This window comes from Phoxinus phoxinus (assembly GCF_949152265.1).
Source record: "Phoxinus phoxinus genome assembly, chromosome: 14".
Taxonomy (NCBI): Eukaryota; Metazoa; Chordata; class Actinopteri; order Cypriniformes; family Leuciscidae; genus Phoxinus; species Phoxinus phoxinus.
This window is the reverse complement of record NC_136889.1, coordinates 16945704-16955173: the sequence shown is the minus strand read 5'-3', so window position 1 is coordinate 16955173 and position 9470 is coordinate 16945704.

The following is a 9470-nucleotide window of genomic DNA, read 5'->3' as shown; positions in this document are numbered from 1 at the left end:
CGCAGACCGAGAGACCCAGCCATTACCCACCATGGACATAGAGCCTGAGCCAAAGCCCTCAACGGAGCCAGAGCCAGAGCCAGTTGCCAAGTCCGTCCCAAAAGCAAAGCCTGAGGTCCCGGCTGACCAGGTGTGTGAGCTGGCCATAACATCCGTGACAGTGAGGGTTTTTATGGACCTGGACTCTAAGGAATGGCTGATAGACTGGGAGAAGGAGGTAGTGCTTCCCAGCCTCCCCACCCACGAACCTTCTCTGTCACTGGTCCCCACCTAATACATGTTCATTACCTCTTTCTTTATCATTGCTGCTGCTCCTGTCCAGCCCTGTCCTTCACATAGTGTTCTCCATCACCACCAGCCCAGTCCATCACCAAGCCTGCTTCATCACAGTCTATCTCTTCTACATACTCAACTGAAGCCAGCCATTCCCTCATCTCCACCTCCACTTGCTACCTTCAACTCCTCAGCTCCACCATCAGCCCTGCCATGCAGCCATGATTCACCTTCGGGCTTCCGCTCCCTAGCACTGCCCTGGCATGAAGAATCCCGAGCTCCGCATTGTCCCTCTGAGCCCTCAGTTCTCCACCTTGCCCCATCAGCTACACCCGGGACCGCCATCCCTCCAGCTCCGCCGTGCTCCGAAGTCCCACCGTGTCCATCTTGGTCAGTTGTCGCTGCACCATCACCACAAACTTCTGAGCTGTCTACTGTGCTCCATCCCTCCACGGCTCCGTCTGGCTCCTTTGTCCCTCAGGCTCCACCAGGGTCCTCACTCACACCGACGTCACCTTAGTCCTTCAGCCCCTTGGCTCCACCTCGGCCACTCGTCGCCGGTACTCCACCCTGGTCTCCCAGTCTGTCAATGTTTACAGAGTCTCTCGGTCCATCGGATGTCGCCTGGGCTTCAATATCTCCCTGCGTTACCTCAGTCGGTCAGGCTCAAAGGAGCACCCTGGCTCCTCCCTCCATCACTACCGCCATGGGTTGCCTCCATCATGGCGTCTGGTTTCTCTGAGTCTGGGATCTCATCGGCCATCCACTCCTCCAATATACAATCTGTATATTTAGTTTCTCTCTTATGGACTTTTAGTTTGGTTATTGTCAGTTTCCTGTTTCCTTCGTTCCTAGTTTCCTGCCAGTCATTAGTTTACATGGACACACATTAAGCATCACAGATGTTTGTCATCGTCTCATCATCACTGTGTATTTAAGTTCTTCTGTGTGCTCACTTGGTATTGTTGTGTCTTACCCTCATGTTGTGTCTTACCCTCAATAGTTAACCTGAATAGTCAGGTTAACTATTCTTCATCTGTGGACTATTTGAATTTGTTTTATAATAAATACCTTTGTTTTGTAACCTTTTGAATCCTCATCTTTATCATCTGCACCTTAACGTTACACATGTTGAGCAATTGATGCCAGAATTTTGTTGTTGTTGTGCGAACTGAGGAATAAGTGAGGACTGGACGCATTGATAAAGGGCTGCATTTTACAAAATCATTCAGAAGCCGAAGTTTTCACAATCACTGATCTTGTTGAAAAAACTGTTATGATGGAGTATTTGTAAACAAAACAGAGCTTGACACAATCCTGACCTGCTTGAATGAAGATGGCTTAATTCCTGACAGCTGATTAAATCATTTTCGGTCAATCCTCGACCTCTGATTAGCCTGAAAATAATCGGGCGCAGGTAAGTGACAGACGACCGGAGGTGGCAGCCTGTGTGATAACAACAGCCTCAGATCAGATAAGAGAACAGACTGATGCAATTGAGCTAAAGCTCTGGTTTGAATTTGTCCTCCTGTAAGCCAATCAGCAGGCTTTCCGATCATGACGGAGAACACAAAACTTGCACTTAGATCAGTCCGTTACAAAATCAGTCCGCTCAGCGTCCAATCATGCCACCGCTCGGCAATCTGTTCAACAAATTGTGGGCCCTTATCCAGGGAATCAAATTTGTCATGCTGGTTGGACCACCAGAGCCTGTTTCTCAGTCCATCCCTGCCTCCTTTAGTGAACTGAACATCTGCTGGCCTGCTGAAGCCACGACTCCTCAGTCACTCCCTCTCTCCGCATGAAAACAACAGAGGGACGTGTGAGCGGAGGGAGCCAGGAGAGTCCTTTACAGTGCAGATGCTGCCGGTCCGCCGCACGCTGCGTTCTCATTCACACTGTTTTCCTGCACAATCAAGTGGGTGAGATGCACACAAAAACACACATCTCTTTTCAACACTGCACCAGGAGAGGCTTGGATTGGGAAAATGTCGGTGTGAAGAAAAGAACGAAACAAGATGCATGATTGAAAGACATCCGCTCAGACATTCATTTCAAAACAGAGAGAGAGAAATATGGGCAGTGAAAAGATCTGTTGACCAGAAGCATTTGAGCCCCTATGTAGCAATACTAGCATACTTGGAATAAGAGACGTGACAAGGATCTTTGGGGGGTTTTCGGGTTGTTTTCTTCATGCCTCATGCTTTTTTTCCTTTGTGATTGGGAAGAATCGCAGCCTGAGCCGAGCTTGGGATTCAGCACACATGATTAGAATTCTACCAACCCTGCTTGGCCTCTGAAGCAAATCATTTGCCAGGTCCTGAGGGGGTTAAAGGGAAAACATTTTACATATTAGTATCTATCAGCTGACACAATGCAAGGGTAGTGATGCCGATACAACAGCACACATAAAACACAAGTCGCTAAATGTTGTCCACATGAAATAACACATCATTAGCCCTTAAAGGCACAGTTCACACAAAAATGAAAATTCACATCCTTTCACAAAAATGAAATCCATTCTCAAATACAAAAATTATGTTGTACATAACCTCATGTTGTTCCAAATCTTTTTCACATTTTTGTTTTAAACATAAATCGCACATTTTTGAAGAATCAGAGAATCTAGGACAGTTCATAGTGCCCATTACAAAAAAGCTTTGTATGATGGACAGGCTGACATTTAGGTGATTATTTACAGATAATCTTGCCTTTCCTATAGAAATGGAAGCTTTAGCGTAAGTTCTGCTGGGAAGACTCAATTGTTGCGTCACTTATTATCTTCTCATCTATCCAATCACACTTTAATGCTAGAAGTATAAAAGACCCGTACTTACACTTGTCTGAGTTCGCAGATGCTGACGCTTCACTCACCTCCATCCACCCCGCCACCACCAAGATGATGTCTTCCCTCCATCAACGAGATGGGTTCCTCTGTCCATCCTCCCTATCACCATAGGATTTCCCCTTCAACCTCCCCACCACCACCAGGATGGTCCCTTCCAATACCACACTGGGGGTCGGCTGCGCCCCCGCCATCTTCAGGCGGGAAATGCTGAATCCGTACCCTCGGATTGCGAGTTACGGACGGGGCATAGACCAAAGAACTTATTGCATGCGGCTTGCTGGGCTGTTAATAAATGCATAATTATCGAGTATCTATTCTCCGAGTCTTTCTGGTAGAACTCATGTTTTGCCCATGTTCATGTCCAGAATTTAAAAATGGCATGTCCAACATGCTCTCATGACTAATTCGTACGAGGTGACTAAATTGTATATTGTAGGGCTTCAACGGGGCTAACGGTGCACGTGGAAATTTGCCTGATCATTGACGTGATCATGGACAGAAAATATTTAATATTTCATGTTTTTTTTTAAATGTTGTAGATTTATGTAGCAAAAGAGAATTGATACATTTCTAAATTTTGAGACAAAGGTCTTGTTAATGATTTTCAGTTTTGTTCAAGGTAGCAAAAGTTTTCAATAACAGAAGAATATGTAAAAGTATAGTATTTGGGGTAAAACCAGGTGAACTGTTTATAGTTAGAGCCAATGATTCTTAAAAAGTTAGCGATTTATCTTTTTCTTTTTTCTTTTTTTTACTGTGGGACATAATAGATTTTTTGTGAATTTATTTTGTAAATGAATTTCATTTTTGTGAAAGGATGTGAATTTTCATTTTTGTGTGGGATTTGGGCTAAAGGCACAATAATTAACATGACAATAAACAGCCGGCTGACTTTTCCATTTGTTGACATGACATGATTAGATTCAGATGGTAAATATCATATATTAAGTTAGGTGTCCACTTCAGAGATAATCACCATATTTATAATGAAACCATCATATTTAAAAATTTTTTTTTGATGAATCATATCATATTATACATTTTACTGAGCTATATTAAATTATTATGGGATCTCATTCAATGCTTTCAGAATCTTTACTTAAAAAAAAAAAAAAATTCTGTATTTTTAAAATTAACATATTTTATGAAAATGAAATCTTTTATTTATCAAAATAAATTGAAAATAGTACAAATTTAGCTAAAGTGATTATTTTGAACAAGTATTAACTTAGACATTATGCAAAACATTTATTTTAGCTAAAGTAAATAATGTGTGCCTATTGCCTCATGAGCCTGTGGGGTATAGGCCCACCTTTTCACCTCATACATTTATAAGATTTTTAAACAAACAAACAAACAAACAAACAAACCACTTTTATGATTCATTTTCACACAGAAATCTGTTGCTCCATGAATGTTCAATAAAAACATACATATTGTTTCTGCAATTATACACTATGGGAGTAGTGAAAATCATTTTTTCTTATGCCTTTAGCCCTGTTGTACCCTACATCTCAGTTTGTAGAAAAAAGGTTTTGACTTTTATAGGGGTTTTTTCTATTACAATCATGGTTAGGTTAGCGGTTGGACTTTATTGTTATAGGCTTTTCATTTTGGTGGTGTGTTTTTATTTGACCCAATCTATCATTTTTTCCAACTTCTCATGAGACCAGGTTATGTGTCATGTTTGCTTAAAACAAATGTAAAAACCAATTGCATCTTGGCTTTAACAGCCTCAGCACATAGATTTAGAAATCAACTCATCTGTGAAAATGAGTGGAACATTCATGACTAACCGTATATGCCTAGGTGAAAAACAGTATATGAAAAGTCATTATATGAATGCAAAGCATTTATAAAAGAGTAGCAAAAAGTACTTGGATGACCTACCGGTACTACTACCGCACTTGGACTCCTACTTGGATGACCTAAGTGAGCATCTGATGGACACTTTACTACCCCATTAGGCCACGGGAGAGGAGACTAACCTACTTAGTATGTAAATTCAGATGCATGGTTGGAATATGGTGCACGTGTTTTTAGAGCTTATGTTTAGTAATTGTTCAAAAATGTCCACTTTTGTGTTTAACAGGGAAAAATTGTATTGGGATGACATGTGAACGAGAAAATAATGATATTTTTTATATATTTTGGCAAATTATTCCTTTAACAAATTGACAATTTTTTAAAACAAAAATACAATAAAGAACATTTAAAAAAGATGTTCATAGAGAACCCCATTGTGAAAAAGAGATGTCTGGCTCACAGCATAAATTGTTTCAATGTAAATCATTCATTGAATTCAACAGGTCATCAATTGAATGGGTTTACAAAACAGATCAAAGGATACCATTAATGAATTCAGAGCAGATATTTCCATCAAATCCACTTAATCTCATTTTAGGTGCTGCAAATGTGAATATCAATCTCTTTTCTCACTTCAATTTCATAAACCTCAAGTTGTATCAGGAAGATCTTTGTCAAGGCATTGTCTGACATGCGGTAGCACGGTAATCATCACTGCCAATCCTCAACAGTGAGAGACCATTACAAGCTAAGCCATGTGCTGAAGCATCAAAACCTGGAACTGACTTCGTGTCCTGCTTGAAGAGCCACGCTGAATTAAGGATGACATCTCATTGGAATTTCTGGACAAATACCAACACACAGTTTGACGCACTTCAACAAATCTGGACACATTGACATTGACACACTCCTTGGCTAGGGGATGTCCCTGGTCTGTAACAAAGGTACAGCGGCAAAACATTAGTCTCAGTTTCTCTTTCTATCCACAGAAGCCCCTGGAGAAGGGCAGGCACTGCCCCACCATCTGCTAACTGCGTCTGGAAGAGCCAGAATGGCTGCCAGGACCCAGATGACAGAACTGGCCAGCACAAAATCCATGCATGATAAACCTGCAACTGTACCTATTACCTCTTCCACACTATTCAATTTGTGATGCTTGGAGCAAGGAGAACAGTGTCAGAAGACCATGAGGCTCTAATTGGTACGTACATCAATAGGATGTCAGATGTATATTCACTTGAACAAGCTGGATGCAACCTGGATACAGACTTGAAAAACCTGGATCCAACAGAAAAGGGCTGTAACATGTGATGTGTATTCTCATTTATAGACATCTACCAAGGGTTTTTATGAGAATACCAGACAGGAGAGTCCAGTCTATAAATTAGTCAGTTTCCCTAGTCTACTTAAGAGAGAAACTGTTTGCTTAATGCATAATAGATGACACAGTGCAGTTTTGGATGATACCAAATGTGGATCTCATATTCAAATATCAGTCACCAAGGGATGGTTTTTGAAGCGGAAGGACACGCCCCATCTTCCATTGGCTAGAAAACAGATAGTCCTTCCCCAAACTAACGCTAAAGAGTTAGTTTAAGAGTTATAAGCAATGAAGCAAACAAGCCAGCTACGAGGTTAATTACAATACAAACTTAGTTTTGAAGCAAAAAATGTTACAAAGAATCATACAAAAAGAAAAAGTACAAAACTACATAGGCCTACGTAACAGATTTAATGAGGTTAAGTACTACAATATCATGAAGCAATGCAAATGGCAAATTAAAAATGATGGAGAAATGTAAAACTAAATTGGACACTTTAAAACTTAAAGATGTATTTTAGGGCAATTTACATGTCACAATTCTCTGATTGGTTGAGATTTCTCTGCAGAATCGATGTAGTTTTTCACCAGGAATTCTGCTGTTAAACGTGATTATTTAAAAAAACAAAAACAAACAGTAGTAAAACAAACCTACTCACAGGCATGTCTTTAAAGGTTTATTAGTTAGTTCAAAATCAGTTGGCCTATAAAAAAAAGGTTTTTACATCCAGAACCAGACTGTTGCACTCTATTGGTTAAGCAAGTCTTGTTTTTTTTGTGGCATGACATGGCAACAAATCAAAAGAGAGCCTTTTTTTCAAGAAAGCAGACAGCAGATCTTTGCAGACGTTCTAACCAATTAGGAGCATCTCTCCTCTTGTAGCTCTCTATTTTCCCCTTTATCCTCTTTCTTTCTTTCTGTCTTCTCTTCATTCTCAGTGCACCGTATACTGGCATGGATAAGCCAATCTAATGTAGGACTACTCCTATGAGTTCTCTTTATTTTGCACCTTTGCAAAATCATAGGGGAGGAAAGGGGAAAGAATGAGAGATTGCAAAGAGAAAGATGAAGGAGAAACAGTAAAGAGAGAATGAGAGAGAAATGGGGGGCGGTGGGGGCCTGGGAGTGCACGTCAGCGCTGCTGAGAAGAACCTCATTTTCCAAGACCATCTGTTACCAGTCCCTGAGCTGAAAGCTCCATTTATGTCATTCTTACCACTGCCACACAAGCAAAGTGTCCTCTCTACTGCTGCATGCACAACTCTGACTCTTTCATCAGCAACTCAGTCATATAACAATCATACGGCAGATTTATAGCCTAAACATAATACAATATTTAAGCATCACACTAGAGTGCTGTTGTTCTGAATACTGCTGTAATTCAGCTGCAGGTATTCACAGCCATGCTGATATTTAGACCAAACTGTTCGATTGCCATCATGGATGATGTTGCTTTTATACAACACGTCAATAAGCTTTCAGTAATTATGGAGTAACTTACATTTTACACACAATTGCCAACCGTTGCCTACTACTGCTTCACCAAGGAAAATGATGAACTAATGAATTCAAAACAAAACCAGCGCTAAATTGAGCAGTGCGTCTGTAAGCAATGAATCAGTTGAGTGAATGATTCAATGAATTGCTCATAAAGTTTTAAGAATTTGTTTCTTAATTAATCAGCAGTGTGAAATACTTGGGCTGCGTCCAAAATCGCATACTCTCTTGAGTAGGCACTTATTTTGAATAAGTAACGACTTAAATATATAAAAATATGTTCTATATAGTATGAGTGTGTGTCGTATGAATGTAATCCGGACGTACTACATTCACCATGTTGTCATTATCACGTGACCAGCTTCGCTTCACTGTCATTCATAAAACTTCTCCCATGGCCTCATGGGATTGTAAAGTGTCCATCATATGCACACTTCAGAATCTTTTTTTCATCCTACAATATAGTAGGGATTAGGGAAGTATGCGATTTCGGATGCAGTTTATTCATGAATCAGTGTTGTTTTAATAAATCGGATGAATGAATGATTCACTGCACTTACTCACGAGGACGGGATGAACTGTCACAGGCTTTTGTGTGTAATCTCAATTTACTGTTTGCAAGCAAAGAAAATCGAGGGCTTACAATGCTTTTGGGAAACGCAAAACTTTTGACAGCACTTCTGAAACTCACAAACACAAAAGTGGAGTGATACAAACGGTGAAAAGTTCCAGCGCTGTTGGATTGAAGCTAATACAAATAAATAAATAAAATCTGTAAAAAGTTGACATTTTCCAAAAACACCACAGCATGATAATAATGTCAGAATGTACATGCATCTTGATACAGATCTAAAACTGTTTTATTGCTCTGCTCTGTTATCTCTGATATAAAGCCATAAAATATTCAAACCAACAGCTGCCAGAACTGTACGTTTTTACATAATGGCCTGGTTTCACAGACAGGGCTTAGATTAAACCAGGATTAGGCTTTAGTTCAATTTGGACATTTAAGTAGCTTTTATAAGCACGTCTTAGGGAAAAAAAACATTACTGGTGTGCATCTTGAGACAAAACAATGGCACTGACATATTTTAAGATATGTCAGTGCAAGTTTTATCAGTCAAAACAGCTTAAACATGCATTTTAGTCTAGGACTAGGCTTAAGCCTTGTCTGTAAAACTGGTGGTATAAGTCTGAAGTGTAGCGAAGGAAACATAAGAAGAGGATTGACAGTGAATAGCTGAGAAACAGAGACGAAACACTGCAGGGGGTTAAGAAATAGGCACGGAAAATGGAAAAGGCCATGCGTGCTGTGTTCAAAGCACTGCCTGAACACTGTAGTTTACCTGGCTGACTCTTTCCTATTGATGGGTGCTGGATTGTTTGCACTATACCGTGACTGAGTGAGACACTCCTTTAATCAATTTGTGGGGAGATCACGCTGTAACCTTTGCAGCGAGATGCAGGGGTGGTCAGGAGATATCGAACGTAAGGGCGCCCACACACTATACCTGTATTGAAAAGATGTCTGGTTAGCCTAACCTGTTAACCTAACAGCATAGAAAAACTCTGTTTCCGTGCATAATAGTTACGTAAATACAATATGATTGCACAATTCTAAAAAAAAAATTAAGTAGATGTTTGTTTATATGCAATCAGATCATCAGGTTGTCACTTGCATTTGTACACTCTGTCAAAAATATGTTGACTAAAATATCTGTATG